The sequence below is a fragment of the Manis pentadactyla genome, chromosome 15 (genome assembly GCF_030020395.1).
Source record: "Manis pentadactyla isolate mManPen7 chromosome 15, mManPen7.hap1, whole genome shotgun sequence".
NCBI classification, from domain to species: Eukaryota; Metazoa; Chordata; class Mammalia; order Pholidota; family Manidae; genus Manis; species Manis pentadactyla.
In genome coordinates, this window is record NC_080033.1 from 14,733,937 (window position 1) to 14,743,274 (window position 9,338).

General features: G+C 33.5%; 1 pseudogene; it reads right to left on the reverse strand.

Annotated features, from left to right (window-relative positions):
• Positions 1-1,776: 1,776 nt before the first annotated feature.
• LOC130681140 (swi5-dependent recombination DNA repair protein 1 homolog) lies at positions 1,777-8,583 on the reverse strand (annotated as a pseudogene).
• Between the last annotated feature and the right edge of the window lie 755 nt (positions 8,584-9,338).

Sequence of the window (9,338 nt, forward strand, 5' to 3'; positions counted from 1 at the left end):
TTTGTCCATTTGTCCAAAGCATTTTTATAAAATCAGTTAACTTAGGTATATTCCTATAATGCAATCTGTATCCATTAAATATGATGATGCTGGTCTATAATTGATTTCCATTGGAATGTGTCCATAATATATTATTAAGTGTAAAGCCACATATGTCCATTTAAATATATATCTGCCTGTGCATACATACATACCTATATTGCTTAAATTCATTTCACCTTTGGTCAACATCATGTATTGCTTTGTTGGGATTTATGTGGTTTCTAAATTAAAATCACCATATAGTTCATGTTTAAATTCAAGCAAATTTATATTTTGTAATCAGAAGTCATATACATATCATATATATTAGATTATTATTTTGTATATGTAATCCATAGCATTTTAAATTGCTCCTTTACCCAATTTCTTAAATATACATGTGCCCATTTGTTCAAATTTATAGAAATATTACTATTTCTGGAGTCATTTTTTAAAGAAACAAAATAAGGATCTAAATTTAATTTTACCTTATATTTTTTAACTTTCCTCATGACATAACAGATTTCTGTCATGTTTTATATTATGTTTATGTTTATAATAATAAGTATGTATTTCTTGAATATAAATGTAACTGCTTAGACAATTTTTAAAGTCCCTATACTTTCTTGTCTTTCATTGTACAGAGAAGATGATTTAATTTTAATTTTTGCTAATGTTTTAGTATATATTTGAGTAAAACTTTTTTTTGTTTTCTAAATATTTCATACATTTGTCTTTTAACGTTTTATTTGGAAATAATGTCAAAATTTCAAAAACCTGCCAGAATAAGGATAGCACAAATAACACCTATATATCCTTTACCTCAGATATACCTGTTAAGATTTTTGCTCCCTTTGTTTTAACTTGTTCTTTCTATATTAATGTGTACATATTTTTTCTGAACCAGTTAAGAATAATTACATACATCATTTTCCTTTACCTCTAATTTAATATGTGTTTATAATAAGGATCTTCTCTTATGTAAGCACAGTACAGTTACCAATTTCAATTTATATAATAGTGTTCTATCTACTGTATTATCTGTAATCCAATTTTATCAATTAATCCAAAATGTTCTTTATAGCATTTCTTCTGTCAGTACAGTGTCAACTCTAGGGGGAGGTATTGCATTTAATTGTTATGACTAGTTTCCTTTAATTTAGAAGTTTGTCACTCTTTTGTGATCTTTTAAGAAATTAACATTCTAAAATAATTCATTCTCCTTTTGAATAGAATATTCCTAATTTTGGGTTTGTCTGATGTATCTTCGTGATTAGATTCCAGTTCTGCATTCCCAACTGGGAATACTACTTAAGTAATATTGAATATTTTAGATATCACATCCAGAGGCACAAGATGTCCATCTGCCCCTTCTTTGTGATACTAATTTTGATCACCCAAAGTGTTGTCTGATTTTTCTACAATATGGTTACTTTTCCATGCCCCTCTTGCAGTTAAGCAATCTGTGGGAGGGCATTTTAAGGCCATGCAAATATTCTGGGGTTTTTTTGGACATAGGAGTTTAGTTACCCAGTAGACCATCCCCATGGAAACGTGGTAAATAGATGGAAACAAGGTTCATAAACTTAGGAGAGATGCAGGCATTTTTGGATCAGTTTCGGTTTAGACATTCACCAAACTGGACTACTTTTTAACATTTAAAATAAAACTTTTTTTTACCACAATAAACAAAACAATGTATTAAAACTGACTTCCAAAATTGCCCAAATTTCTTTTTTAAACATGATTTAAACTTTTTTCTACATTACTTTAAATGTAAAGTTTTCTTTTGCAAATTTATCCAAAATACTAAATTTTCACTTTAGAAGTTAGTCCCTATATATTTTTATAAGAGGCCCTAAATTGATGTTCATCAAGATACCTTTCTCTAAGCCCTAATAGTTTATACCCTCCATTTAAAATATGTTTAAGTATCTTTTAAGGTGTTATTCTCAAAGATATTCTTGAAAGAATTATGAATTAAACATCTATAAATTCTTCTTCACTTCTGTTGAAGTGTAGCAGTTTATCATCTAATCCATACTGGTCTGTCAACTGAGGGAGGCTGAGTTTCTTGTTCTCCTCAGATGTAACTGACTGCAACTCATAAAGCAACAGCTGGCTACAGCTCCACTTTATTAACACCTGTAACTGAGACAGGTCATTCTTTGATCTATACATTTTGACTAGTTTTAGCCTCCGAAAAAGGTCTTCTTTCTCCTGAATCTGCTTCACCAATTTTGCTTTTTCTTCATTTAATTCTTTTTTGGGAAGATTCTCATTCACAAAGTCATCCTGGAGATCACTGTAGGACCCAGTATCAACTGGCTTAGATTCACATACATTGATATTCTTGAAGGTATTTTTTAAATATGTATTTTCTTCAGATTCATTGTCTATATGTTTAATACTTTCTCGAAATTCCAAATAGTTTTCTCTGTTGAAGATGGTTTTTCTGAAAAGGTCTTATTTTCTTCATTTTCCAGTTTAAGACGCTTTACCACACTGGAACAGGAATTAAATGAAGATCTAGTTTTCCTTAGTCGTTCTCTAAGTGTTGCACTCATAGGTTGTTTTCTTGAACTATTTGTACAGATAGATGGTAGACTGTCATAGGCCTGTGGAGTGCTAGGTAAAATCACAGCTGAGTCGGATGGACTTTCCATCTTGAAAATGAAATCTTGGTTTACGTCTCCCTATGCCATTCCCAGCGTAGTTAACGCGCGCAGCCGAAGCTCTGAGCGGGTCCTGCTCAGCAAATATTCTGTTTTTTTAAAAATTTCCCTCTAGATTTAGCAACCATTGGTTATTTTTTTGACCTAGCCTTTTCTATCATGTCAAAATGCTCATTTTCCAACTCCATAGACTCCTTTCACATTTGCCATCCAGCACTAGAGATTCTACTGTAAGCAACTATTCTTTATTCATTCATTCATTTACTTTTTCATTTTCAGTACGGAATTTATTTGTCCCCATTTTCAGTGATATATAAATAACTTCTCTAATTATCTTGATGCTCAAATTATCTTGCATTTAGCCAGTGGGAGCCTTTTCAAGCAGGCTTTAATCTTCTTGTGGACATTTATGCCCTAGTGGTTTTTTTGTTTTTGTTTTTAGTTCTTCTTTGCTTTTTAGTGTAACAAGGTATTCCAGGTTTATCTTGAATATTCCTTGCCCCAGCCTTGGAATCTGTCCTTTCTCTATAAAGAGCCCTTGTTCCTTATAGTGGGAAATGATTTTAGAGACCAAAATCTGGAGGCTAGAGATGTTTATTGCCACTGGGGTGTCTTTGCTTCTGGCCCCTTTCAGTGTACAAAGCTAGGAAACGTGTGTGTACGTACAGACACATATATAAATGAATACACATTATTCATATGCATGTTTGTATGTGTACACACATAAGCACGCACATGTAAGTCATGAGTCCAAATTGACACCTCAATTCCAATCCATCCCCACAAGGTTCTTGTCTTTTCCCATTCCATATCTGTATGTCCCATCTAACACAGTGGGAATCTCAGCTACAAAAAGCATCAACACATCATCTCATTTGCTCAATCCCACAATACACCTGTAATATACAGAGCATTTCTCTGCCTATACCACTAAACCCACTTAAAAGAGCTCTGAATTTGTTTTCAGCTCTTCTCCCCACCCCACATCTGCTCAATCTCATCCAAGTTTAAGGGTAAATATTTTGTGTTCTTAAGCTACTTGAATTATTTTTCCTACTAATTAGTATAGTTCTGATAGTCTTTTGAAATAAAATCAGATTCGTTTCAATGTTTTTTCTTCTTCCTTTCTTTGTTGGTTTAATTTTATTTTGTGAACATTAACATGAAGTTACCTGTTGCCAAAAGTCAAAATTATATAAAATGTATCCTCAGAGAAGTGCCATTTCCCTACCATACCTCCTCTGCCCTATTCTCCCTCACCCCTTACAGGTAACCAGCTTCATTGTTTTCTGGTTTATGCCTTCTGAATTTCTTATTTATAAACATAGTAAGATGCATATATTTTAAATTTCCTTCTTTTGTGCACAAAAGGTGATATACTTAACATGTTCTTTTGAACTTTGATTTTTTTCACTTAGTATTTCTTGGAAAATGCTCTGTGTTATTTCAGCACCCCCCCCCCTTTTTACAGTGCTCTGTTGTGTGTACATACCATAGTCTGTACAACTAGTTTTCCATGCTTGGATACTTAGGTCATTCCTAATATTTTGCAGTTGTATAAAAGTTGTAATAAATAACCTTGAACATTATATTTTTGTACTGTTGGAGAAATTTCTTCAGGGTATTCTTAGAAGTGGTGTTGCTGAATCAAAGTGTATATGCACATGTAGTTTTGTTAGAATCTGCCAAAAATCACCTCCTTAAAGATTTTACCATTTTGCATTCCCATCAACAAATGTACAAGATTGCCTATTTCTCCAATGCTTTATCAATGGAATGTAATAAATGTTTGAAATTTTGCCAATCCAGTGGATAAGAAATGGTATCTGGTGATTTGTTTTAATTTGGAGAATGAGTGAAGTTGAATATGCTTTCTTATATTTAAGGGCCATAATTATATCTCTTTGTGAGCAGTCTGCTCATGTCTTTGCCCACTTTTCTATATGGATTTTTAACATTTTTCTCAATTTTTAAATGTTAGGCATATTGTGCCTTTACCTGGATAATATATTCTCTCAATTTATTTTCCTCTTGACTTTTTAAATGATTTTTTCCCCTTCCAAATTGTGTCTTTTAAATGTATGTGGTTAAATTCATCATATTTTTTTCTTTGTATTATGGGTTTTAAATCATAGTTAAAAGCTTTTCACTACACCTAGATTATTCTGGAATCCACTCTTATTGGCAGCTAATACTTATACAATTTCATTTTTCTTACCTTATATCTACTTGGAGTTTATTTTTATGTGTGCTGTAATGAATTGAATTTTACCTTTTCTCTCTCCTAAACAGCTGTCCATTTGGTCCAACAACATTTCTTTAAAAAGCTATCTTTGCCTCAATAACTTTAGATTTCACCTTTATCTTCATGTAGTTGGGTCTATTTGGGGACCTTCTTTTCTATTCTAATGGCCTATCTGCCTCTTCATATACCAGTACTACCCTGTTTTAATTATAAAGTCTTCTTTTTATTGAAGTATAGTTGATATATAATATTAGTTTCAAGTGTGCAACATAGCGATTTGACAAATTTATACATTATGAAGTGCTCACCATAAGTGTAGTTACCATCTGTCACCAAAGTTATCACAATATTTTGACTATATTCCCTATAGTGTACTTTTCATTCCCGTGACTTATTTTATTTTATAATTGGAAGTTTGTGCATCTTTATCCCCTTTACCTATTTTCTCCATTCCCACCCTTACCTCCCTCCCTTATGACAACAACCAGTTTTTTCTCTTTATTTGTGAATCTATTTCTGGTTTGCTTGTTTGTTCGTTTGTTCATTTATTTATTTATTTTTTGGATTCCACATGTAAGTGAAATCATATGTATTTGTCTTTCTCTGACTTATTTCACTTAGCATAATATCCTCTATGATTATCCATGTTGCAAATGGCAAGATTTCATTCTTTTCTATGGATGAGTAATACCCATTCAGAATAAATCTAAGAATTGTTCTAAACATACAGGTAGAAGATGCTCCGTGTTATTTGCCACTGGGGTGTCTTTGCCTTCTACGGATGGGTAATATTCCATTTTATATATGTATACACCATGTTAATCATAGAGGCTTTGGTGGATGTTTTCCTAAGAGGGCTGATTTCTCATTATATTGATTTTTAGTGTTTTCTTAGCTATTCTTACATGTTTATTTTTCCCTAAGAAGTTCACTATCAGATTTTCTAGTTTCATGATAAAGCTCAGTATTTTTTAAATTGAGATTACATTAAATGTATAAATTAATTTAGAATGGATATCTTGTGGTGACGGGATGTCTTAATCACAAAGAAGGAATATTTTTCCATTTGTTGAGTTCTACTTTTTTTCAGGAATGTATCATGGTCTTCTACCTGTATGTTTAGAACATTTCTTAGGTTTATTCTGAAGTATTTTATCTTTTTACTGTAATAATGAAGTATATATTCTATTCCATTATACCTCCTAAATGATTATTTTTGTATATGAATGCTATTGGTTTTTGCATATTACTTTTATAGCCTGCTACCTTGCTGATTTCTTTTACTGTTTGCACTAGTTTTATCATTGAATCTCTTAGGTTTTAAAGGTATATTACTGTGATAGGCTGGATGATGGCCTCCCATTATTCACATCCTAGTTTCCTGAACCTATTAATACCAGCTTATGTGGCAAAAGGGACTTGGCAGATGTGATTAAGTTAAGGATCTTGAGATGGGGATATCATCCTGGACTACCTGGTTGGATCCTAAATTAATTCACAAGTGTATTTATAGGAGAGAAGCAGAGGTATATTTTACTACAGAAACAGGAGATGAAATGACTGAAGCAAGAGGTTGGGGTACTGTGTGAAAGTGGTCCTCAGCCAAGGAATACAGGCAGCCTCCAGAAGCTAGAAAAGGCAAGGAAATGGGTTCTCTTCTAGAGACTCCAAAAAGAATCAGTTCTGGGAACACCTTGATTTCAAACTTCTGACCTTCAGAATTGTAAGAAAATTAATTTGTGCTGTTTTAAACCATGAAGTGTGGGTTAAGTTGTTATACCAGCAATGGGAAACTAGTACAACTACCATGTCTTCTGTATGTACATCAACAAATAGGAATAATTTTACTTCCAGTTATTATGCCACTAATTGTTTTTCTCTTATTAGCTAGTACCTCCAGAACAATGTTAAGTAGTATACAAGTGGTAGGCATCTTTCCCTTGTTCCTAACCTTAATGGGATTGCCTCTTGTATTTTGCTTTTAGGTATTATGGTGGCTTATGAACTGATGTGTATATGTCCTATCATGTTAATGAAGTATTGTAGCTCAGCGTGGAAGGGAGTTCTTTACCCAGGCAAGTGCTCTATGAATCTGATGAAAGCAAAGCAGGACAAGAGGAAGAGCAGGTTGGTAGAAAGGGTTTTTATTGCTCACAGCTCGGGTTCCCTAGCCAACCCCTGCAGTCACATGGGCACTAACTCCCACCCCCTGCCCACCCCTTCCAGGAGGAACTCCATGGGCAGGACCCTGGTGACTGGTGGGCACCAGACCAATTATGTACCAGCAACAGAAGGGAGGGGAGGATGGCAGTTTTCTCTCCACCCTTTGCTCCAACCACGGGCCTGCAAATGGGGTGGGAAATTCTGGGTGGAAACTTCCATTTACCCCACAAGTATCTATTTCTATATTCTCAAGAATTTTTATTATAGATGGGTATTGAATTATGTTAATGGATTTTTTAACATCTGTGGAGATAATTATTTGATTTCCCTCCTTCAAACTATTGTGAATTATATTAAGAGGTATTAAAATGTTTAGCCATCAAAACATTTCATGTATAAAACTTAGACATGGGGCATTATTAATGTGGTGTTGAAATGTGTATGCTAACACTTTAAGTTTCTATTCATAGGTAATTTTATTTTGTGTGTGTACAGTCATCAATTTTAGATATTATATTGGCTTAGAATATTTGAATTTCAAAAAATAATTTGGAAGATTGGCTTAATTTTTTGGTAGGAATTTACATAGCATTGAGACTGTATGTTCTATAAATGTTTGGAATATTCTTCTGTGAAAACATCTGGGTCACATGCATTTGGGGGGAAATTCCTAAATAACTTTCTCTCATCTGTGAAAATTTATTTTCTAAACTTTTTAACTTGACTGGGGTCAATTTGACATATTATATTTTCCCTTAAAAGGTGTATGTTTTGTCTGCTTTTCAAATTTAACTGCAGAGAGATGTGCAAAGTAATCTCTATGATTTTTTTGTTATATAATTAACATATGACATTTTTACAGTGTACAATGTGTTGATTTTATTCACTTATACATTGCAATATGATTAGTTTCTTCTGTATCCAAAAGTAAACTGTGCCTATGAAACCTTTCATAAGCTCTGAAATGACATAAAGTGAAAAAGTAATTACCATTGATTTTTGTGAGTGCTATGAGATAGGGGTCCAGTTGCATTTTTCTGCATGTGTTTATCCAGTTTGCCCAACAACCATCTGTTGAAGAGTTTATCCTTTTTTTCTTTTTAAAATTTTTTAAATTATGGTATCATTAATGTACAATCACATGAGCAACATTGTGGTTACTAGATTCCCCCCATTATCAAGTCCCCACCACATACCCCATTATAGTTACTATCCATCAGCAATAGTAAGATGCTATAGAATCACTACTTGTCTTCTCTGTGTTTAACTGCCTTCCCCGTGCCCGCCCCCCCACATTATGTGTGTTAATCATAATACCCCTTAATCCCCTTATCCCTCCCTTCCCACTCACCCTCCCCAGTTCTTTTCCCTTTGGCAACTGTTAGTCCATTCTTGGGTTCTGTGAGTCTGCTGCTGTTTTTGTTCCTTCCGTTTTTTTTTTTGTTGTTGTTGTTCTTATACTCCACAGGTGAGTGAAATCATTTGATACTTGTCTTTCACTTCCTGGCTTATTTCACTGAGCATAATACCCTCTAGCTCCATCCATGTGTTGCAAATGGTAGGATTTGTTTTCTTCTGATGGCGATAATATTCCATTGTATATATGTACCACATCTTCTTTATCCATTCATCTACTCATGGGCACTTAGGTTCTTCCATTTCTTGGCTGTTGTAAATAGTGCTGCGATAAACCTAGGGGTGGAGTTTATCCTTTTTTAACTGAGTGTTGGTCATGGTGCGTAATCCTTTTAATATGTTGCTGAGTTTGCTTTGCTAGTACTTTGTTGAAATTTTTTACATCTATACTCAGGCATAGTGGTCTATAGTTTTCTTATAGTGTCTTTACTTGGCTTTGGTATCAGGGTAATGCTGGCCTTGCAAAATGAGTTTGTAAGTGTTTCCTTCTTTTCAACTTTTTGGGAAGAGTTTGAGAAAGGTTGGTGTTCATTCTTCTTCAAATATTTGGTATAATTCACCATTAAAACCATCTAGTCCTGGAATATTCTGCGATGGAAGGTTTTTGGTTACTGTCTTAATCACCTTAGTTATTATCTATCTGTTCAGATTTTTTATTTTTTCATGATTCAGTCTTGGTAGATTGTACATTTCTAAGAATTCATTCTTTTAGGTTATCTAATTTATTGGCATGTAATTGTTGATGGTGTCTTATGATCCTTTGTATTTCTGTGGTCTTGTTAGTGCCTCCTCTTTCATTTCTGATTTTATTTTACTTG